This window comes from Tursiops truncatus, chromosome 6 (genome assembly GCF_011762595.2).
Source record: "Tursiops truncatus isolate mTurTru1 chromosome 6, mTurTru1.mat.Y, whole genome shotgun sequence".
Taxonomy (NCBI): domain Eukaryota; kingdom Metazoa; phylum Chordata; class Mammalia; order Artiodactyla; family Delphinidae; genus Tursiops; species Tursiops truncatus.
Window position 1 is genome coordinate 96,572,625 of NC_047039.1, and position 24,235 is coordinate 96,596,859.

Below are 24,235 nucleotides of genomic sequence, written 5' to 3' on the forward strand. Positions count from 1 at the left end.
GTTTATCCACTTTCATTATTCTTTATCATGGCATCTTGTTTTGGGGCTTCATGACACCTATTGTGTAATTTTTGAGATTGTGTGTTTTTGAAAATTAACTGCCACTTTATTAAATAATATGTATACACAGTTAAAAACAAAAAAAAAACAATGTCAAGGGGCTTCCCTGGTGGTGCAGTGGTTGAGAGTCTGCCTGCCGATGCAGGGGACGCGGGTTCGTGCCCTGGTCCGGGAAGATCCCACATGCCGCGGAGCGGCTGGGCCTGTGAGCCATGGCCGCTGAGCCTGCGCGTCTGGAGCCTGTGTTCCACAACGGGAGAGGCCACAACAGTGAGAGGCCCTCGTACCGCAAAAACAAAACAAAAACAAACAATGTCAAAAGATTTATAATGAAGATAGTAGTGCCTGTTTACTAATCCCTACCTCATTTGGTCCTGCTCACCAGACAAATCACTTTTTAGCTCTTTTTGTTATTTCTTATGGCATATGCCTCTGTATTTCTAGCAAATATGCTTCTATTGTTATCTATTGATTTATCGGTGACAGACTTCCTGCTATAGTAGATGAAAATATAGATCTTTTATACATCTCTTCATTTCTTCTCTCTTCTTCCCTTGATATGCATATCATAATTTTTTTATAAATCAGAATCAGAGTTTATGTTTTTATGATCATGCAAATATTGTCCACTGCAGAGTTTAAGTAGTTTCCTATGATCATTTCTTTTCTTGCACAACTTTGTATTTCTTGAATTCACAGTTGCTTCTTTACCTCCAGTTGGTGTAAATTTTTTTCCTTGTTTTTATTCTTTCTTCACCCAGTCCATCAAATCAGTATTTTTTTCCCCTTTTAAATCAGGTTTTGGCAAATTCTTTCTTAGTAAAGGATTACATAGTAAAAATTTTACACTTTTCAGTCTAGACAGCCTCTGTCGCAACGGTTCAACTCAGCTGTTACAGAGGGAGCAGTCATGGGCAATATGTAAATGAATGGGCATGGCTGTGTGCCAATAAAAAGTGGCGGGCAGAATTTGGTCCCTGGGCTGGAGTTTGCCCAGCGCTGTTCTAATTGGTAAAATATATCAGATATTAATGTGTGTCATTTTTAATTTTCCTACAGCCCTTGTCCTGGAGCCCTCCACCCTGTGCTGACCGTACAGCGAGTTCTCTTTGTGTCTTGCCCCGCTGGCATCCTGGAAATTCCCTCCACTGCCTTCTGGTTTTGGACCCCTTATTTCTTGGGTCTCTGCATCTTCCTCTTTTTGCTTCATTCCTTTGCTTAGCGGGAGGATGTTCTCAATTAACTTCCTAAAAAAGAGGGAGTGTATGGGAGGTAAATTTTCTGAGCCTTCATATGTCTGAAAATGTTTATATGTTTCTCCCTATGTTTGTTGATAGTGTAGCTAAGTAATGGATTCTAGGTTAAAAACTTCCTTAGAAATCTGAAGGCTTTCTCCAGTTCTTTTCCAACTTCTAGCATTTCTGGTAGAAACCTGATTGCACTTCTGATTCCTGTTTGTTTGCCTACGATCATCTCCTGTCTTCCTACCGCTCCGCAGCTGGAGCTTTTAGGATCATCTTTTTATCCATGGAGTTCTGGATTGTGACAGTGATGGGCCCTGGCATGATCATTTTCAGACCCGTGCATCTCTGTTCTGCTCTGTGCCTGACGTTCATGGGTCTGGAGCTTCCTCAAACAATTTCTCCAGACACTAGCTCTTCTGCCTCTAGGGTGTCTGTCAGGCTCTGCAGGGCCAAGGGGAAATCTAAGAGTTTAATCCTCTCTGTGTCCGGATGTGCAGCCTCATGCCTCTGTGGAAGATCTGGCCCATGAGAGCCTTGCCTTGCAGATGGTTCCACAGGGTCCGTGACTATGTCAGAATATGCCTCTCCAGGTGGTTAAGGTTGAAATTTTCTCCACTGTGCTTAGTTGATCATTGCTCATCTATCTATAGCCTGTCTTCCAAAGTTTCATCATGATGTGTTGTCCACTTATACGTTAAACAGTTTCTTGTTGTTGTTTATTTCATTAAAGGAAAGAGAAGATATAAATGCTATGGTCAATCTGTCATGTTTAACCAGGAGTTCACAATTTGTCATCATACATGTGTTTATGTGTCTAAAGACTGTTCTACTACAGAGAGGCTGTGTCTGTTTATTCACCCCCTGTATCCCTAATACTTGGCTTAATGTGGACATTCTACTAATATTTAGTGAATGGAATGAGTACATGTTGAGTGAAATGGTTTGATGGAAGCAGAAGCCTTAGGTGGGGAGCCCTGCCTGGGAGATGATGCTTGAAGAAGCTGAGCCTGGATATGAAGAGCCTTGAGCACCAGGTCAAGGAGTGTACACTTTTCCAGTTAGAAGTTTGTTGATGGTTTTAATGGCAGTGAAGGTGGTGATGGAAGGGTATTTTGGTCAACATGATTTCAGAAAGAATTTTTCTGGCTGTGGAATAAAGGCTAGTTTGAAAGTGAAACTGTGCAACTCAGACTGGGACTTGAACCCACGTGCCAGAACTCGAACCTGGCCAAAACCAGATTGGGACTTAAACCCATGGTCTTTTAATTGAGGTCACACACCTGGTCTCAGGACTTAATGAAGCTCAGATTCTTGATATCTCGTTGCAGAAAGAATTCAGTGAGAGACAGGTAAGAAGTGGATTTATTTACAGAGAAACAGACTCCACAGACAGAGTGTGAGCCATCTCAGAAGGTGAGAGGCCCCCACATATGGCATGGTTAGTTTTTATGGGCTGGGTAATTACATAGGCTAATGAGTGGGCGGGTTATTCCAACTATTTCAGAGAAGGGGTGGGGATTTCCAGGAATTGGGCCACTGCCTGCTTTTTGGCCTTTTATGGTTAGCCTCAGAACTGTCATGGTGCTGGTGGGTGTGTTACTTAGATGCTAACTTATTACAATGAGCATATAATGAGGCTCGAGGTCCACTGGAAGTCGAATCTTCTGCCATCTTGGACCTAGCTGGTTCTAACCAGTTTTTGCCATGTCCTATGGCTATGTCATTCTTTTAAAGGTTGTGCCCTGTCCCCTTTCCCTCCTGTTTCAAAAGGAGTACACGTATAGGGGAATAAAATGTCATGAACTGACCAGAACCTGTGAGAAATGAAGAGTTGGACTACACAGAACTATATGGAGGAAGAATCAAAAAGATTTATGTTCTAACTCAATATGGGGAGTTAAAAACGGATCTCAATGACTGGTGGTTTCATTAGCAGAAAGAAAGAACAGTACAAAGGATGTGAGGGGATGGGAAAGAGTAGATAATGCTTTTTGTTTGTCATATTTGAGGCAATAAAGGAACATCTAAGTGGAAATGTTTAGCAGGCTGTTGGCTATGTTAGAGGTAGGGAATGAAAACATAGATTAGGGAGTTCTTCTCACAGAGAAGTCAAAGGACCGAATGACATGAAGGCACATAGATGGCAATAGACAGGCCCAGAATTTGAAGTCAGATCTGCTTAAATCCACAGACCATGTTCAACCACAATAGTGTACTAACTTGTCAAGATGCAGCCCAGAAGAGTAGAGGCTTCAGATTGGCCTTGGGAAAGACTCACATTTAATGGGACATGTGACTTCTTAAGAATGAAGGTGCAAAGTGCAATAGGAACCTAATGAGGTGTGAGAGCAGAGCGCTGATGCTACAAGGCTCCCCCAAGTCTGGACGGGGGGCAAGCCTGGCAGCAACACTTGGCAGGCCACCTTGGCCTTGGCCAGAACTGAGGTCTCCCATAGATCCCACCTGGTTTCACTCTGATGACTTCCCCGAGGACATCGGTTACACTTCCTTTTCTTACACTTTCCACCTTGCCTGCTGCTATGGTTCAAGCCAGAGAAAACTATGGCCAAGCAGCAATTCTCAGAACCCAAGCGGGGCTAACATACTGCCTGGTTTCCCGCTCCTTCTTGCTCAGCCCCGAGCTGCTTGAGAGGATCGCGGGGAGGTGGTAGTTAGAGATTCTCAGAAGTGTCACATGCAGGGAAGAACTCCTGGCCCCCTCCCTAATGGCCCCCTTCTTGTAGCCTGCCTTTGGGTTCATGGCATGGACTGAGGGAGGAAGGGGAAGCAGACTCATGAGAGTGGGGGCGTGGGGAGTGTAGGTTGTGAAATAATATGACAAACCTCCAGAATTAGCAAAGAAAGCTTTGTTTCTGGAATTTGGAATTCAAACTTTTTTCACAGTCAACATTTCTGTGACTAGAAGGTGAGATAAAAATCTCTGTCATTCCACTGGCTTTCACCTTTGTTTTAAATTATCAGATTTTAAAACAGAAATTATTATCAGTCTGATATTGTTTCCTTTTCTAAAATGTGGTTTAATTTTGTAAAGAGCCGAGTAAGACGGCAGAGCTGAATCATAGGAAGTGCCAGCATGCAAGCTCTACACCCTTGATTACAAAACCATGGCCGAGTAACCTTGGTATTCTCCTTGAGAAAGTGTTCCTTAATCCTTTTTGTTTTTAGCTAGGGGAATTTCCTCTTCCTTCCTCCTACCAATATGGCTTCTTTGATTTCACGTGAGAAAATGTTAAATCGAATGAGAAAGTATGTGTCTTGAATTTGAATCTCACTTCCTCTTCCCTACTGGGTAGTACTGGAAGAGTCACTTAACCTCTCTGAGCCTCAGTTGTCTCCCTATAAATGCAGATAATAAGATGGAGGATATTTGCTTAATTATTAATATATGATTAATAATATATATTATATATGATTAATTATTGTATATTTATGATTAATGCATTGCTGGCACTTAGCAGATGCTGAAACTGTGTTAATTCTTACCATTGAACAGGGTTGGATAATTTTTTCCCTATTGATAGTCACTGACTCACCAAAAAAAAAGAAAAAATCAATTTACTGTATGCCGTTAACTCAAGGGAGAGAGTTGTGGGTGTTTTTGTTTTGGGTCTTATTTTTAGACATTATAAAAATGTTCCATCCATTGTATTTTGAAATTAAGAATGGGGAACGTTATTTATATCTGAATCATATATTATAACAAATGAAAATATTATATGAATGACTTAAGTTCTATATTATAGGCATTTAAGAGAGAGAGACAGAGAGAGGGAAAGAGGGAGAGAGAGAGAAGGAAGACAAGGGAAGTAAAGGAAGGGGGGAAAGGGGGAAGATAGGATATTGGTAGAGACATAAAAGAAATACCAAGGGCAAGAGTCACTGGACGGAAGCACCAGTGTTTTTAGATAAATAGCTTTGGTTTTGCCCTACTTGACACTTGAGCTATCCATACTAAAGTCATGTATTTGCTACTCTCATTTCCCTTTGAGACCCGTTCATCCATCCATCTATCTATCCATGATTCTTTAATTTATTTTTTTGAATCAACAAGCAACTACTAAATACACCCTACGTGTTTAGCCCTGCTCTAGGTGGTAGTGATGCAAGAGATCAAGCCAATCTGTTTTCTAAGAGCTCACAGTTTTGTGGCAGAGACATCCAGGTAAACAAATAGCAGCAGGATAGAATAAGTGACTGACTCAGTTCTGGGGTGGGAGGAAGGATTTGTAAAGGAGGTGCTCCATTACTGGGTCTTGAAGGAAATGCAATCATTTGTTAGGCAGATAAGACTGTTTGGTGGTGGTGGAGATTAAGATGTGTTCTGGGCAGAGTAAAACTCTGAATACCTTTTGGACTGACCCAGTTCTGTCCAAACTGGGAACTGCTTTATTTGAAACATAGCTCTGTGTGTTCATGGAGCCAGTGTGGCAGGTGGTTAAGATCAAGGATGCTGCAGGCAGATAGATAGGAGTTTAATCTTGATTTACTAGCTGTGTGCCTTTGGTCAAGCTGTTCATCCTTTCTGAGCCCTAGCTTCATCGTACTTAAAAGGAGGATAAAACTCATGAATGCTTTAAACTTTAAGTGAATCGACATACTACATATAAAAGCTTTGCACCTTGCTGGGCACACAATAGACGGTCAAATCGAAACCATTATTTTCCTTTCAATCTATTGGACCCTTGGTGTATTAGAATCTTAGTGGCCCTCTGAGCAAGTTGGGTCAGGGATGAGAAACAATGCCCCTGTGACAAAAAAATAGATTGTTTTATTTATGACTCTTTTTAAAAATTTTTATTATTATGTTTTAAATTTATGATTCTTTAACTCTCTTCTTGAAACTTCTCAGAAACTTTTCTGCATCATAATAACTCAGGTATCAATCAAAATCAAATTTTTTCTTTGGGGTGCATCTCCCTCTGTGTCTTCTAAGGCTGGAATGAAACCAGACCAAGGATAGGAGGTTCACTGTCTTTGTTGTAGATTACCTCTCGGTGAAAAACCTTACAGCATTAGCTCCTGAGAGCAAAGCTCTTGAGAAGGCTATCAGCCACACCTTCAGCACAAAGCTGTCTCCAAACCTGTATTATGAGTAGCACCGTGAGTACCCAGTGGAGAGGATACCGTAGACCTGGGCCAGCTCTCTTAGAATAGACACTCACGTACAATAGCTAGAGCAAGTGAAAGCATGAGACTAAAGTGTGAATGGATGGGAGTCATTTTCTTTTTTTTAAAAAAAATTATTTATTTATGGCTGTGTTGGGTCTTCGTTGCTGCGCGCGGGCTTTCTCTAGTTACGGCGAGTGGGGCTACTGCTTGTTGCGGTGCGTGGGCTTCTCACTGCAGTGGCTTCTCTTTGTTGCGGAGCACGGGCTCTAGGTGCGCCGCCTTCGGTAGTTGTGGCTCTCGGGTTTAGTTACTCTGCGGCATGTGGGATCTTCCCAGCCCAGGGATCGAACCTGTGTCCCCTGCATTGGCAGGCAGATTCTTAACCACTGCGCCACCAGGGAAGTCCTGGGAGTCGTTTTCAACACCGACCGTCTGGAAGTTAACTGTCTCTTCCGTAGGAGTACTATTAATTACTGGGAGGTTGGAGTGTAATTCGTATCAAATGAGTGGCTCTCCAGTTTATAATTGCTGTTTCTCAGGTAACACAGTGGCCAGATTTGTTCTTGAGGTCCCTGTGTCCTTGGCCATAGCTGATCCTAAGGCAGTTGCTTCCAGACTTGAGTGTGCATCAGAATCTCCTTGTTAACATATGGATTGCTAGGTGCCAGCCCCAGACTTTTTGGTCCAGTAGGTCTAGGGTGGGGCGTGAGAATTTGCAATTCAGAAAGTTCGCAAGTATGCTGCTGCTCTGGGAGCGCACGCTGAAAACCAATGATCTATGGCATAGGCAACTGTGAGCTAGCTCGGTGTTCTTCCTTCCAGTGCACCCATCTCCCCTCAACCTTTCCTGTATGTTTGCTGGGTGTAGTTTCTATTACACACAAATAAAATAATTTTAATGAATACCGGAGGGGGGTGTGTCTTTATCCTGGAGAAGAGAGGAATCAAAGCGTAAAGGGGAAATGAAGGTGTTCTCTAACATCTGAAGATTTACTGTGTCAAAACAAGAATGCGAGACGGATCTTACCAAGTTGCCTGTTTTGCCTCAAACTAAGTAAAACATTTTTAACTATTTAAATTGTCTGAGAATGGGCAGCCTTCGGTTAAAGATGATAAATTGAACATACTCATTTATCCCTGTTCTCTCCCAAAACACCAATAAAATGACAGTAACTGAAATTTAGCATAATGCATGGCATAAACTCAAGGACAAAAAGAAGGGAAGAAGGGATGATAAGGATACTGAAAGCTGGAAAGCAGATGGACAACTGGTCCAATTGGTATTAGCAGACCTGAGAAGTTCTGGAGAACAAAGAGAGCAAAGAAATTTATAGCCTAGAGACTTAGATAGGTTCTGGATTCTGGAACTTCTGAACAGGGCAAAGTTGGGCCTTCCAAGAGGAGGACTGGTTGAAAATCTGTAAAAGCAAAGGGTCCTTTAGATCGCCCCAAGCAACTGCATGAGGTGTCATCTTCTCCTATGCCCTGGTATATGGCTGGAAGTTTACTCTTTATGGGAATGAACCAGAGGGGCTCTGGACTAGTGGATGCCAGGTACAGTGGTAAGGATTATCTTACAGAAAATGTGTGGTGGTGGGAATTAAATGAGAATGAACACATGGAACTTTATACCCCAGTCTTCTTTCCATACTGAGCTCCCCGAATCTTGACCTTCACGCATGTGCCTTCCACATATTAGTATGGTGTTGGGATTTAGAAGGTACTCAACAACAGGTAGCTGTTACACAAAAAGATTGGGAAAGGAGAGGAGGGGGCTTGTGGTGCAGGGGAGGCCTGCTGAAGCTGTCTAAACTGAGTTTAAGTGAACAATATTTACTGAGCAGCTATTCTGTGCCAAATAGCAAGCTGTAAGCTCCAATGATTCAGTAGTGAGTAAGATTCAGTGTGCCCATCCGTCAGTGAACCAGACAGGAGGGTTGGGGGAAGGAACAGCGTGTATAGAGGCAGACAATAGTGAAACAGCATGCTGAGTTCGTGGAACTACAGGCAGTTCAGTATTGTTGGCATGGAAAGTGTAGACACACAGGGAGCGCGGGAGGAGGAGAGGCCAAACAGATGCTATTGGATTTATGTCTCTCTCTCTGTTTGCATGAGTTCTCTCAAAATGCATATTATTTTATATGCATGTATTTTGAATCTTCATAAATGTATCCATTCTGGTTTTCCCTTTCTTCTCATCAAGGGCAATGTTTTTAAGATCCATCAGTGTTGCTATAACAATAACCTAAACCATTCCTGTGAACTCTTGTCTGATATTTCATGGGTTTTTTTTTGAAAGGAAGGTTGTTTTCTTTTTTTAATAAACTTATTTATTTATTTATTTGTTTTTGGCTGTGTTGGGTCTTCGTTTCTGTGCGAGGGCTTTCTCTAGTTGCGGCAAGTGGGGGCCTCTCTTCATCGCGGTGTGCGGGCCTTTCACTGTCGTGGCCTCTCTTGTTGCGGGGCACAGGCTCCAGATGCGCAGGCTCAGTAGTTGTGGCTCACGGGCCTAGTTGCTCCGCGGCATGTGGGATCTTCCCAGACGAGGGCTCGAACCCGTGTCCCCTGCATTGGCAGGCAGATTCTCAACCACTGCGCCACCAGGGAAGCCCTTCATAGTATTTTATGCTGTGTTTCTACCTACTTTTACCTACTCATTTTCCCAGGAATGAGCATCAGAATTATTTTCCACTCCATCTTCCCATTTGCTCCAAGAAAGAAATACAACGATAACCATCTCCAGGTGTGTCCTCTGATGAAGCTTTGTGAGAATTGCTTGTGCTTTACACCCTAGAGGGAGATTGTCGGGTATGTGCAGATATATACCCAACAATCTACACATAGAGTAAGGAGTGGGGTAAGTGTTGCTAGTTTGCCTTCCAGGATGTCCTCCCACTGGGCCATTAGTTCCCACATCACTACTAGTTCGGTTTTGTGTTTTGTTTTTCTTTCACCTGCAAAAGTTTCCTTGAGCCTCTTTGGGTAATTATTACTATTATTGATTGTTTTGTAAGAACAGTTAACATGGGTCCTACCTTCCTAACAAATCTTTAAATATACAATACTGTATTGTTGATCACAGGCACTGTGCTGTACAGCAGAGCTCCAGAACATACTCATCTTGCATAACTGAACTTTATCCCCATTGAGCAACTCCCCGTTTTCCACTCTCCCTAGCCTCTGGCAACCGTCATTCTATTCTCTGCTTCTGTGAGTTGGACTTTTTCTTTTTTGGCCACACTGCGTGACTTGTGAGATCTTAGTTCACCGACCAGGTATTGAACCCACACCCTTGACAGTGAAAGCGTGGAGTCCTAACCACTGGGCCACCAGGGACTTCCCTGAGTTTGACTATTTTAGGTACCTCATATAAGTAGGATCATGCAGTATTTGTTCTTCTGTGGCTGGCTTATGTCATTTAGCATAATGTCCTCCAGCTTCATCCATGTTGTCATATATGGCAGGATTTCCTTCTTTTTTAAGGCTGAATAATATTCTATTGTATGTATATACCATGTTTTCTTTATCTATTCATGTGTCAATGGACTTTCAGGTTGTTTCCATACCTTAGTTATTGTGAATAGTGTTGTATTGAACATGGGAGTGCAGGTATTTCTTCAAGATTCTGATTTCGGTTCTTTTGGATATATACCCGGAAGTGGGATTCCTGGATCCTATGGTAACTATATTTTTAATTTTTTGAGGAACCTCCATCTTGTTTTTCATAGCGGCTGCACCATTTTGCATTCCCACCAACAATGTATAGGGTTCCAATTTCTCCACAACCTCACCAACCAAGTTTATGGCACAGTATTTTTTTCCTTTTTTTTATTGTTTTTGCTAGTGCAAAATGCTTATAATTTTTCCTTTTTTTTATTGTTTTTGCCAGTGCAAAATGCTTATAATTTTTCCTAGGTTCAAAATGTCATTTGCATTTCTCTAATTGCTGATGATTTTGCACATCTCTTTAAAGCTTGTTAGCTTTTGAGGCTTCCTCTTCTGAAGTTGACTGTTTGTATCCTGTTACCATATTTCTATTGGGGCGGCTTTCTGTTTCTTATTGATTTGCATGATTTTCTGTTATATTTTAGATCTGAATCTCTTGTTCGCCGCTTATCTTAGAGCTGAGGAGTGCCCTTCAATTGCAAGTCTAGCCTCAAGATGTAGCCATAGAGTCTCAGAAAGAGAAAAATGACCTTGGGACTTGAGATAGAATAAACTGGCAGTGATCCTTTGTGTGACATGTACTTTCTTATGACCCCAGGGACTACTGGGGTTATCTTGTCGTTAAATGTCCTAATATCGGACTTCATTCACAGACTTCCCCCTTCATTACTTCCTTCAGTTATAGGCACCATATATTACTATCATTATTACTTTTATTACACCGATGAAAAATGTTTTGCTGCTGATGTAAAATACTCAAACTGATAACAAAATTATTAAAAACTACCCACAACTCTGCCACCTAGAAATGACTACAGTTATTCTTTTAGGATGTGTTCCAATCCCTGGACGGGAATGGCTGAGAAGATGTAAGCATTATTTTGACAAATGGTCCTCCCTTCCACCCCAGGGCTCTATATTAATCTCTCTTGTAGAACCTTCTACATCTTACTATAGTTATTTGTTCAGGGATTATTAGAACAAGAGTCAGTTGACTTATGTTTTAGCTCCATCTTGGATTTATCAAAGCTTCCCTTTTTTAAGAAAAGACTTTGAACATCAGGCTGGGGGTTTGGACTTTCTTCTGTAAGTGATTGGGAGCCATTGAAGGATTTGAGGTAGTGACTCATCCAAAATGGTTTTGGTAAAGGAAGTTCTTCCTGGAAGCAATGATACATGAATGTAATTGAATCAAAGTTACATTTATCAAATACCGGGTATTGTGCTCAAGGTATTATCTATGGTATTTCACTAGATCTTTTTAGTACAATAGTATAGGGATGATCACCTCCAAGTTAGAGGTAAGAAATTTGAAACTCAGTGGGGTTAAGCAATGTGCTCAAGGACACACAGCTGGTGTTGGATTGTGGTGTTAAATCCAGCACGTTCCGCTAACTGGTTTCTTTCCAGGTACAGATGCTGGTGTGAAAGATATTTTAGCAGTCTAGGTGGGATCAATTCCCATTTAATAGTGAGAAGTTCAAGTGCCTAGCAAGCTGCTTTCTTAGAGCAGCAGCTTTGCTAATTGCTGGCTGTCCCCAGGGGTTTTTCTCTGTGACTCACACAGCAGGGGAATCCTGAGGGAAGCTCAGCTTTTACTTCTTGAATTGCAGAGTCCTGACCAACTGTGTGGTGATTGGAGATAGATATCTGAGTCCCTGCCAGCAGAGAGATTGAAGCAGGCATCTTGGGTAAGTCCCTTCTCTCTGGACCTCAGTTTTCTTAACCACAAAGGATTAAATGATCTCTGAAGTTTTCTTTCGTTCTAACACTCAAGGATCTCTCATGGTGCGTAATGTAGTGCTGAGTTCTGTGTGGAGCTTAGTAATGGTGATTCGTAGGAACTAAACCAGCAAAATATAATTACACACAAAACTGGTTGAAAATAGGCTGTAGGCAGGGAATAAAAGATACATGTTCTTAGTTACATGTGGGAGGGACTATATGTAAGTTCATTCTTAGAGTCTGTTACTAGTGCCTTATATATGGGTGGCCAGACGGTTTTGTTGAAGGAAAGAATGAGCAATACAGAAAGGCTATTTGTCCCCTAATATCTGTCCTCCACCTTCTCCTTCAGTAATGCAGCACCTGAAAATTACCTGGAAACCGTAGCCCGGGACAAAACCTCATTCCCCAGACTTCCTTGTAGTTAGACATGGCCATGTTATTAAATTCTGACCGTAGGGTATAAATGGAATTAGTGTTGACATTTTTTCAGGAAATATTTTTAAAGGGAGGGGCATGATTTTCTCCTCTGTTTCTCCTCCTGGCTGGCTAAAATAAAATAGATAAATGGGTAAGATATATGGAGCTTGGATCACAAGCTGGAAGTCACAAAGCAGTAAGAGGGATGGAGTCTGCGTACCTGATGATATTCAAGCCTCTGGATAAACCTTGAACTGCTATGTTAACATGAGAGAGAAATAGATTTCTATTTTGTTTAAAACATTATTGTTATTGTTTTACTATATGTTGCAGTTGAACCAGATACAAGGGAACATTTTTTTAAAAGAAACACATGATTTTCATCATTTTTATTTCAAAGAACAGCTGATAAAAAAAATATTTGGAACACGGTTGTCATAAACCACACAATCACATATGGCAGATCTGATTTGGGGGATGGCTGGGGGGTGCCTGCCCAGCTGGCCAATAGTTAAGTGTAATCAGGGCCAGTAATTTTTGTATAACTACATACAGGTTTTGCTAGGGCAATAACTTGGATATTTTACACTAAGTTCTTAAACTAATCCTTTTATTTTCACGAAAACTTTTATATTTCTGTTCTTTACGTGAGGTTGTTAATATAAAAGCAATTTATTTTTGTGAATGGAGTGAAGTAGAGGAAAAAAATAAAGGTTCCAAACCATTTATTTCATAGGATGTATGTTTGCCACTGACTTAAAAAACACATTTGTCATATATTAAATTCATATGTATACAGAAACATTTGAAGGATAATGACAAGGAATTTTACAAATTTGATTAAAAAATATAAATCCACAGATCCAAGAAGTTCATCAAATCTCAAGCTGGAAAAGCACAGAGAAAACACACAAAACGCGTATTAATTAAATTAATTAAATTTCTGGAAACAAGAGATGAAGAGAAAAATCTTAAAAACAGCCAGAAAAAAATTATGTATAGAGGAATAAATGTATTAATCCAATTTCTCATCAAAGACTATGCATGCCAGGGACTTCCCTGGTGGCGCAGCGGTTGAGAATCTGCCTGCCAATGCAGGGGACATGGGTTTGATCCCTGGTCCGGGAAGATCCCGCGGAGCAGCTAAGCCCGTGCGCCACAACTACTGAGCCTGCGTGCCACAACTACTGAAGCGCGCGCGCCTAGAGCCCAACCTCTGCAGCAAGAGAAGCCACCGCAATGAGAAGCCCACACACGACAATGAAGAGTAGCCCCCGCTGGCGGCAACTGAAGAAAGCCCACGCAGCAACTAAGACCAAACCACGAAGACACAATGCAGCCAAAAATAAATTTAAAAAAGAAAAAAGACCATGCATGCCAGAAGAATAGAAAAACGTCTTCAAGATGCTGAAAGAAAAAAGAAACTGTAAAACTAGATTTATATATCTGACGAAAATATTCTTCAATATTGAAAAGAGAACAAAGACTTTTTCAGAAAAAAAAAAAGAGAATTTTTGGCTAGCAGACCTGGATTACAAGAAATGTTAAAGAAGAAGTTCTTCACATGGAAGGAAAATAAATGATGAAAATTTGGATCTATAGGGAGAAATGAAAAGCTCCAGAAATGGTAAATGTAACATAATTTTTAAATTTAAGTATATTACGTTTCTGTAAAAATGATTGATTACTGAAAGCAAAATCAAACCAATATATTGTGGATTTTAATCTATGTGAGAATAAATTTTATGATAAAATTTATCAAAGTACATGAGGAGGTGAATGGAAGTATACTATTACAAGGTTTTTAATTTATATGTGAAGTAGTATAATATTAATTGAAGGTAGATTGTGATAAGTTAGAGACGCATATTGTGAACCCTAGTGAACAAACAAATAAACAAAGAAGTATTGCTTATAACCCAATAGTGGAATTAAACTAGAAAGATAAAAAATATTCAATTAATCCAAAAGAAGACAGGGAAAAAGAAAAGAGGGAACAAAGAACATTTGGGCCAAATCCAAAACAAATAACAAGAAGGTAAATTTACCTAATTATATTATTAATTATATTGAATATAAATGGTAAACTTCCCATTAAAAGGCAGAAATCAGTCCAGACTGGATAAAAATGCAAGACCGACTGTGTGCTGCTTATAAGGAAATCACTTTAAACACAAAGACACGGATAAGTTAGAATTCAAAGTATTGAAAAAAGATGTAATGTGCACATACTAATCATAAGAAAGAAGAATTGGCTATATTAATACCAGACAAAGTAGAATTCAAAACAAAGAATATTATCAAGACTAACGAGGGACGTTTTATAGGAACATGAGGGTAATTCATCAAGAAGACATAATCCTAAACTACCCAATTAAGAGAGCTTTAAAATACATGACTCAAAAATGGACAGAGCAGAAAGAAGAATTAGGTAAATCCACAATTATATTTGGAGACTTTAACATTGCTCTTCCTGCAAAGAGCTCTTCATGCTCTTCCTATGAAATTAGACAGAAAATTACTAAAGGTATAGAAGAATTGAACACATCAACAAAATTGACCTGAATGACATTTATCAAACACTCTACCCACGAGAGCAGAATACTCATTCTGTTCAGAACTCATGGCACATCCACCAAGATAGACTTGACTGTGTGCTGAACCATGAGACAGTTCTCAGTAAATTTAAAAGTACGGAAATCATGCAGAGTATATTATTTGACAATAGCAGAACTAAATTAGAAATCAGTAACAAAATGGTAATTCCTGAATATTTGGAAATTAAACAACATACTTCTAAATAATCCATAGGTCCAAAAAGATAATACGAAGTAAACTAGACAGCATTTGAACTGGAACATAGAGGGACATTTTGCCTTTACATACTTACATTAGAAAATTAAAAGGATTGAAAATTAATGGTGTAATCTTTCACCTCTAAGCACTGTGTCATCTGTTTCTTACAAATTTTCATATGTTGTACTATGGTCGTTCCATTCAAAATGTTTTCTAGTTTCCCTTGTATTGTCAACACAATATTGCATGCTGTGGGAAGTGACAGAGATCAGTGTCACCTTAAAGACCTAGGACATAGGGTTGGTTGTCCTTATCTCCATTAATTCATCAGTGTGGCCCCTACAAAGGTCAGATGGTTCCTGGAGGATGATCGAGTCTACTGCAAACTCAGCCTAGATGGAACTCTACTTGCAGCTGTTATACAAGATGTGGTGCCTTTAATAGGGTCATTAACAGGGTCTTAGATACATGGAATGTGGCCACTTGTATGACAAATGTGTTCTTTCCATCCCTATCAGAAAAGGGAGTGAGATACAGTTTGTATTCACTTAGAACATACAATAGTATACATTAGTCATGCCCCAGGGCTATCTTAGCTCTCTTTCCCTCTGTCATAATATATTCCGAGGAAGTCTGAACATCAGGAAGAATATCACACTTATATTCATGATGTCGTGATAATTGGACCACATATGTAAGAACTGTCAAGTACGTTAGAGGTGTTAACCACACATACACACTCTTCCTAGGGGGCAGGAGATAAACCCTAGGAAGATTCACTTTGAAGGGGCAGCGATTCCTTTTGACAGGAATAGGTACATAGGTCAGGTGTGGCTTTGCCTTTCTTGCCTGCCGGGCCTCACCTGGTATCACTGTCTGGGAGCTTTAAGACTGTACCATTCACTGCCAGTGGATCCCATGTAACAGTGTGTCAGACTGGGGGAGGGGGGACCCACTTTACAGTTAAAGAGGCTTTGGAGATTCACTTATCATATCACATTCCACTCATCCAGAAATTGCCAACCGAATAGAGTGATGGAATGGCTTGTTGAAGACACAGCTGAGGCACTAGTGTTAGAATGATGTGTCATCTTCCAGGCTGCAGTGTATATTCTAAATCAATGATCTTTGTATGTCACTGTGCCCTCAAAAGGTAGAATATATGGACTGGTAACCAAGGGAGGTAGCAGTGAGAGTATCCTCACTTGGAGAATTTATGCATCCGTTATGGAAAATCTGAACACTGAGTGTTTGGAGGTCTTGGTTAACAAAAGGGAATACTTTCAAGGGAACATGGAGAGAGACCATTGAAATATAGTTTATTACTGTTTCCAGGGAGCTTTGGGCTCCTTGTCCCAGGGGAACATCATGCAAGAAGAGGAGTCACCATCCTGATGAAGATAATTATTTCTGATAAGGAGGAGAAAGTGCTCAGTAACGGTAAGAAGTAATGTTTGGCCTCCAGGTGATCCACTTTGGCATTCTGCTGGTGTTCTTCTACCCCATCTTTTTTTTTTTTTTTTTTTTTTTGTGGTATGCGGGCCTCTCACCGTTGTGGCCTCTCCCGTTGCGGAGCACAGGCTCCGGACGCGCAGGCTCAGCGGCCATGGCTCACGGGCCCAGCTGCTCCGCGGCATGTGGGATCCTCCCGGACTGGGGCACGAACCCGTGTCCCCTGCATCGGCAGGCGGACTCTCAACCACTGCGCCACCAGGGAAGCCCTCTTCTACCCCATCTTGATAGTAAATGGACAAATGCAGCAGTCACAGTCTAAGGAGGGCAGGTGACCATGGCCTCAGACTCTTCCAGGATGAATGGGTGAATGGGTCATGCCATTAACTTCTAGCTGAGGGTGAGGGAAAATCTAGAATGCATAGCGGAGCAGTGAATGATGACTGACTTAAAGCCCCAAGACAAATAGCAGTATGGTCGGGGCTGTAGTTTCCCTATAAACCTTTTAGAATCCTGAAGGAATGGTTCCAGAACTAATATGAAGAAGTGGGTCCAAGCAGCACAGGCAGTGGACTCCAGCGGATGCTGTGATCTGCTGCCCTGATAATCATGGAGGCACCATCCCAGCCCTGGAAAGAGAACTAACACATACCCTTGCTTGTACCATTGCCAATTTGAGTCTATGTTACACCAGCCAAACCTATACTCTATCTATCTAGTGCAGTCCTAAAGCAGGTAATACCGTTGTCATGTTGGGACACGTAGGGTTGTTTAGAGGACACCAGGCTGTGAGGCTAGAGCTTTGCCATTACGAGTGAAGCTCTGCCTCGAGACTCAGAACTTCTTCTCTGTCTCCCCAGCTACCTGTCTCTGCAGATGCGTTCCTGTGGCTCAGGGCTCACCCCATAGTTTTCACCTAGTGCTTTGGCAGACATAACTCACTGTGGAGAAGAAGGTGGAAGAGAGCACATGGAGATTTTTCCCTAAAGGTTTCAGGTTTCAGTTTGAAAACGATTAGTCTTCCCCTCCCCCGCCCCTTTTTGAGAAGGTTTGAAATAATCTGTCAATCAGTTAATCCAGAATTGAATTGCTTTGTGACTCACATAGTTAATTTCACATCATTAAATGCCTCTTTGGAAATTTGAAGCTTTTCATTACGCCTCTGGTGGAAAGTAGGGAAATGCCAAGATAGTTCATAAGGAAATTCCAAGGGATGCCTCGGTTTCTAAATCTTCACGTGTCCTTCTAGAGCCTGGAGTGCAAAGAAGGTCATTATTTGAATAAGTCACATCATGTCAGGGTCACATTTTTCACTTGTAAAATGAGACACTTATTCTTAGGGCAAAAATGATCATCTCCAGTCAGAGGAGTTGAGTGAATTGGCAAAGATGACACAGATAGTATGTGACAGAGATGTAGCTTGAGCAAAAGTCTGTTGAGACTGAGTCCAGTGGTCTGTCTCAGATCCATTCAAGGAGGCTGCCTGTAGCTGAGAGAAGCCAGAGGAGCTCGCCATGAAGTCACTTGACTGGAGCGAAGGGTGGCTGGATGAAGGCAGACTTGAGATGAGGCTGCAGTGGGGGGGAGCTTCAGAGCAGAGCTTGAGATGGTCCAGAGTTGGACTTGAAAAACCAAGAGCTAGAACCTTCAAATAGGAATCAAATAAGAACCAGAGAATTGCCTTCAAAAGGTTCATGTCCTTTAGGCAAACAATTCTCTTCTTGGGATTCATCTGAAGGAATGAATGAATGAGCACCTGTACCCACAGGAAGAGCCAGAGAAGAATTCCTTGTAGTGTCAATGCAGTGGAAACAGCCTAGATGTCCAACAAGAGGGGATTTTTAAAATAAAGCGTGGCACAGTCGTATAGTGGAATATTGTGTGTCCAATAAAAGTGATGATGGGTTGCTCTTAATTTTTGGCTCATGGACGCTTTTGAGTCTCCAAGAACCGTAGATCTTCTCCCCATAAAAAGCCATATATGCACATACACATAAACGTCAACTTTCAATTTTAGAAGTCTCAATTTTCCTAAAGTCAGTCCATGGAACATTATGTTAAGAATCCCTATGTTAGATGTGTCTTTAATAACCTGGAAAGGTACTTGTGCACAGCATGATTTTTGCATGGAAAAACAGTTTACAAAATGACATGTGTGAGATGACAACATTTTATTTAAAAAATGTAAATATCCTTCCAGCTATGCAGAAAAAAATCTGGAAGTTGGCAGTTGTGCAAGTAGAGTGCACAGGACAGAGCTCAGAGCTGTGAGGACTCTGGAGTTGGCCAGGTGTGTGGCAAATGTACCCAAGGGCCCCGTCTAATGTTGAGGCAGGTCTAGGAGCCTGGCCCTGCCTGATCTGAGGACCCCTATCCCTGCTCTTGTAGGGGAGTGCAGTCCTGAATATTTACATGAGCACTTCTTCCTCCAGGTGCCAGTTCTTGAGAACCTGCAGGGCTCTCCTGAAAGTATGACATTGTGTCCCAGTTGTCAGAGTGACCTTGGGAAATGGGAGTGTATACAAGGGAGCGGGACAAAGATGGAGGGGGAGCCAGGGTCCATGTGAAGGAGGGATTAGTCAAAGATTCTAGGAGTCTCGGTGGCGAAGAGATGAATAGGATGGGCAAGGTCATTGTCTTCATGCATTTGAAGGCTGTCAAAGAGGGGATACAGTTTTTGTACAGTAATTCAGTACAGTAATTCAGTAATAATGTATATTATGCACAGTGGCCTAGGCCTTGTGCCAAAAGCTGGAGAAATAGATGATGAAGTTTCTTTTATGTAGTAGGGGAAGGTTGAGGATTTAACAAAACATTCCAGTATGGTCTGCTATGTGCTATATAATAAAGATATGTAGGAGACCTCCAGGAAAACAAAGGAGCAATTGAACTACTCTACCTGGGGAAGTTGCAGTGGATTTTAGAGATGAACAGAACTTTTCCAGGTTTAGAAACATGACAAAGAGAATTCCAGGCAGGAAAAACAACATATACAAAGGCCAGAGGCATGAAAACCAGAGTGTGTAGGGGAGAGAAGAGGGAGGGAAGGCTAGAGATTTAGGTGGCTTCCAAGGAGTGAAGACTCTCAAATTCTTTGCTAAAACATTTGCACCTGTGCCGTGGGAGCCATAAAAAGTATCACCTGTCCCTCATCCTGTGATGGAACCAGGTGCAATGATGGCAGGTGCAGTGGGTCAGAATTGCCTTGGCAAAGAATGACTCTCCATTAGGCAGAGGCTGGTCAGGCCCTTCTTGGAGGTGGATCAAAGAGTGACAGCTACTGAATGGGGCATTTGACAGGACTTTATGATCTCTTCCACCCCTGGCCTCAGCTTTTCAGGGAGGTATATTTATGTATCTTCCTCTGTGAAAAAAAATGTCTTGGAGGTATTGTATATTTTTGTTTTCTAACTCAATAAACTTTTTATTGTCTTAATAGCTGGTGCCAGAATTCATCTATCAAGGGATTCTTCTTATTTGGAAAGCTCACATGTCAAGTCACTCTGAGTGGCAGGTAAGACTCCAAGAGGGTTGGTAAGAGCTCAAGCAAAAGAAAAACGGGCTAAGCTGTCCAACTTGGGAACCTAAGAGGAATTTAGAGATATGTCTCTATCTCTGTATCAATGAGGAAAAGGAGAAATCAGGGACATATAAGGGAGCCGGGGGTGGGGGGAAGGAGGGACTAGAGAGCTGGTCTGTGACTGAGGACTACATGGGGTAAAGGCAGAGCCACTGGCAGGTTCTGAGAGTCGCCATTGCTCAGGTTGGCTGGCTGAGGGGCCAGGTTAGGGCTGCAATGAAACCAGTGCTTTGCTCTCCACGTCCCTTGGTCTATGAGTACATGGAGGGAGTGCCTCTACCGCTTCCAGGTGACCCTGGGAAAAACATCCCATGGGAATTCCCTTGTGGCAGGGTGGCCAGAGGAAAGCTTCACAAGGAAGATCTTTAATGTTCAATTTGAAGTTGTTGGTATGTAACCCCTTTCCTATCTCCTATGTAAATCTTCAAGTAAGTATACTATACTTATCAGCTCTTTGTGAAAGATGCCACACGTGTGTGTGAAAGTGTATGTAGGAATTGAGGAAGGGCTGGATTTCTTGTCTGGTTTGTAGCAATGTGGAATAAACAGCACTTGAAAAATGAGGAACCCAGATTTGGAGACGTCAGAATGCAATCCCTCCCTGGAAATCTGCAGAAATCTTACAGGCTTTGCTTTTCCATGGAGCATGAAGTTAGTGATTTGAGTCAACTTTATCTGGATTTTAAAGGGCTGGAGGAAGCAAGTGACATTAGGATTATATTTTATTGTTTTGATGCCACCAGCAAGATGTCATTGATACTTTTATTTTATGACTGACTGTCTCTTGCTCAAGTAAACCGCTATTGCATCATGGGTAGTTTACACAGATCACTGGAGTTTTATGGAAGCTGTTTAAAACACCAATTATACGGGCAAATGGAGATTCTGATCTCCAGGATTCAAAGGAGAATAGTTAATTTATGCAATAGATCTTCTGGAATGTATTTTTATAGACTGTAATTGGATGAGCTCGCTGAGCGCAATGCATGGTATGGAAGAGTAAACAATTAGATGTCCTAAGTTCAAGACCCAGCTCTCATGCTACATTGCTGTGTGAGTTTGGGTACCCCCCGTCCTCTCTGATAGATAATTGTCCCATAATATTAGAATGTTAAACAGAAATGGTGCTTCACTACAATGCTGAACCATTATAAAGGATTACTAACAGTATGTACGATATTGTTCTAAGCCACTTTTTAAGTTGACTGCTTTCCAGAGGGTCCTCATGTTCCCTGTCCTTGCTTTCCTGTCTCCTGGTCCCTGCTTCTGCCCTCCTTCTTCGTATGTCCTGAGTGAACCTTTATTTATTTATTTATTTATTATTTTTGCTGTACGCAGGCCTCTCACTGTTGTGGCCTCTCCCGTTGCGGAGCACAGGCTCTGGACGCGCAGGCTCAGCGGCCATGGCTCACAGGCCCAGCCGCTCCACGGCATGTGGGATCTTCCCGGACTGGGGCACGAACCCGCGTCCCCTGCATCGGCAGGCGGACTCTCAACCACTGCGCCACCAGGGAAGCCCTGAACCTTTATTTTTTTATAATTCAGGGTTCCTTAACCTCTGCACACTTGATATCGTGGGCTGGACAGTGCTTTGTTGCAGGCGGGGGCTGGGCTGTCCCGTGCTTTGCAAGATGCTGAGCGGCGTCCTTGTCCTCTCCTCATTAGATGCCAATGACACTGTTCTCCCCCTTGAGATGGCCAAAAATGTCTCCAGACATTGCCAAATGTCCCTCTGGGAGCTAAACCATACACTCCCTCCTCCAGTTTGGTGAATATCCAAGTTTGATGATTATTAAATTATTGTTGCCAGTGAGAAGTAGAAATTGAGGATTCTTCCTGATTTCCACCCCCCTCCTTTCACACACACACACACACACACACACACACACACACACACACACACGCACGCACCACTCAAACACATCTTCATCCTCTCATATTAATACAGATATTAATTCTCTAAGGCAGCCCACTGTGTGAGCATTCCCATCATGGGAGCAGGGCTCGGTGAGGATGGAGAGCAGTCTTTCCTCTCTTGGTTCATCCTCTGGTTTCCAGGGTGGATGGAGGTACCTGCACTTCTAGAGCTCAGTGATCAGGACTTGAAGCTGAGGCCCAACGTGACTTTATAATTTGTTCCAGAAAATTTTTCCCCAGAAAGATAAAGCTGCAAACCAGTAAATAACCTCATTTAACCTCAGCAGCTTATTCTGCTCAGGATGATTGAATGCTCACCTGGGCAAATATCACCTTTCTCAGGACAGTAGATTACTCAACAGGGCAAACACTCTTGCTCATCAAACAACTGTTTACTCATGAACACACCCTTCAGGACTTTCCTATCCTACACTGTTGACTACACCCTTGACCTCCCCTTTCTGAGATACACCAGAACCCTCTCAAGGTGATGTTCTCCCTTATGTGACGAGTAAAAACTCAACTTTGCCTGATAAATGGAGGTCTCTTTGGGGGAACTGGCAGTCCCCCAGAACCTGTCTACTTTTAAAGAAAGGGGTACCATCATAAAGCATGGACCCAGTGATGCTTACGAAAAGACCAGGAGGAAATTTTGAAACAGCAGCTTTTCGGCATCTTTGGCCAGATAAGATTCCTAGTCATGGTGTCCCCACACTGCACTCTGTAAGTAGAAAGGAGGTAACAGTAGGATTTATGATTCTCCTGCCCACAGAGTGTGAGTGTAAGTGGAATAGAGTCAGGGTCACAAGTTTTGTTTTGTTTTGTTTTTTGCGGTACGTGGGCCTCTCACTGTTGTGGCCTCTGCCGTTGCAGAGCACAGGCTCCGGACGCGCAGGCTCAGTGGCCATGGCTCATGGGCCCAGCCGCTCCGCGGCATGTGGGATCTTCCCGGACCGGGGCACGAACCCGTGTCCCCTGCATCGGCAGGCGGACTCTCAACCACTGCGCCACCAGGGAAGCCCAGGGTCACAAGTTTCATAAGCAGAGAAAAGAAGGAAAGCACAGAAACACACATACACACAAACACACATACATACTTTGGAATTATGGAATATTTCGTTTTTATACTTTTCCATATTTAACATGTTTTTCTTAATGAAGATGTCTTCCTGTTCATCAGAATACTTGCTGTTTTAATTTTAGATGAAATAATAAGTTAATATAATTCTCTCCTAGCATATACTGGGATATCCAGGATCTTGGCTTCAAAAACTACTACAGAGCTGGGAGTGTATCATTTGTAGCAAGTGTTAACATGAAGTATGAATTAAAAGAATTGTGATTACTTCTCCTTTTTTTTCCCTTTGCATTTCTTTAACAATCTCATGGCTACTAATAAATGCACTTAGCAGTGAGATGGGATGGGTAACCTGTGGGGCATATGACAGGACACAATGACCAGGCACTAAAATAAGTCATACTGCTGATACCCAGAGACATGGATGGATATAAAAACTGAGGATACCCTTGACCCAATATGTCTCTATAAAGATGAACCCTCTGGGTTTGGCTTCACTTCTACTACTTACTAATTTTGTAACCGTGAGCAAAATGCTTCACTTTTTAGCTACAGTTTCTTTACCTGCTAAGGTGAGATACCTGTACCTGCCCAGCGAGCCTCATGAGTTTTTGGAAAGACCAAAAGAGATAATGCATATATGCATGTTTAGGAGACAGTTCAAATACATGGTATTATGAGAATACCTCTCAATTTTTCAAACTGATATTAGCATCTATTAACATAAACTCCCACACCCAATTAGAATGCTGGAGCTATTCAGCTCGATGGGATTGCCTGCGGCAGAGATATAGGCGTTTGGGGATCTCCACCTTATCTTAGAGTACCATGGCCTCGCACAGCACCAGGGACCTGGCTGGAGACCCCAACTTGCAGCCTAGTTCCCCCAGGGCTGCGTGGGTGATAGGTACACTCGCTGAGAGCATCCCTTGGGGGAACGTGTAGGACTGCTTGCCACAGCTACTCACCATCCCTCATGCCTAGCCTGTAATCCACAAATTGGATTTTCCAGGGTGGAGTCAGAGGAATGCAGGAATGAGGGAGGAAAAGATGGATAACACATCTCCTGCATCCACTATTTACTGTGTTCCCACCACCTTCTGGTAAGTGTTATCTCATAACATACCCAGAACTGATATTACTAGTATAAAGTCTGTGTGATTGTAC

General features: G+C 42.1%; 1 long non-coding RNA gene across 2 annotated transcripts in view; it reads left to right on the top strand.

Moving 5' to 3' along the window:
- LOC109551952 (uncharacterized) overlaps positions 1–24,235 on the top strand; it is a 188,975-nt gene that overhangs the window by 126,761 nt on the left and 37,979 nt on the right. For both annotated transcript variants that reach the window (XR_012332648.1, XR_012332647.1), the window contains 5 exons: positions 11,714–11,791; positions 13,107–13,872; positions 16,377–16,481; positions 19,933–20,007; positions 24,081–24,171. This is a non-coding gene — a long non-coding RNA (uncharacterized lncRNA). The remainder of the gene's footprint in view (positions 1–11,713; positions 11,792–13,106; positions 13,873–16,376; positions 16,482–19,932; positions 20,008–24,080; positions 24,172–24,235) is intronic.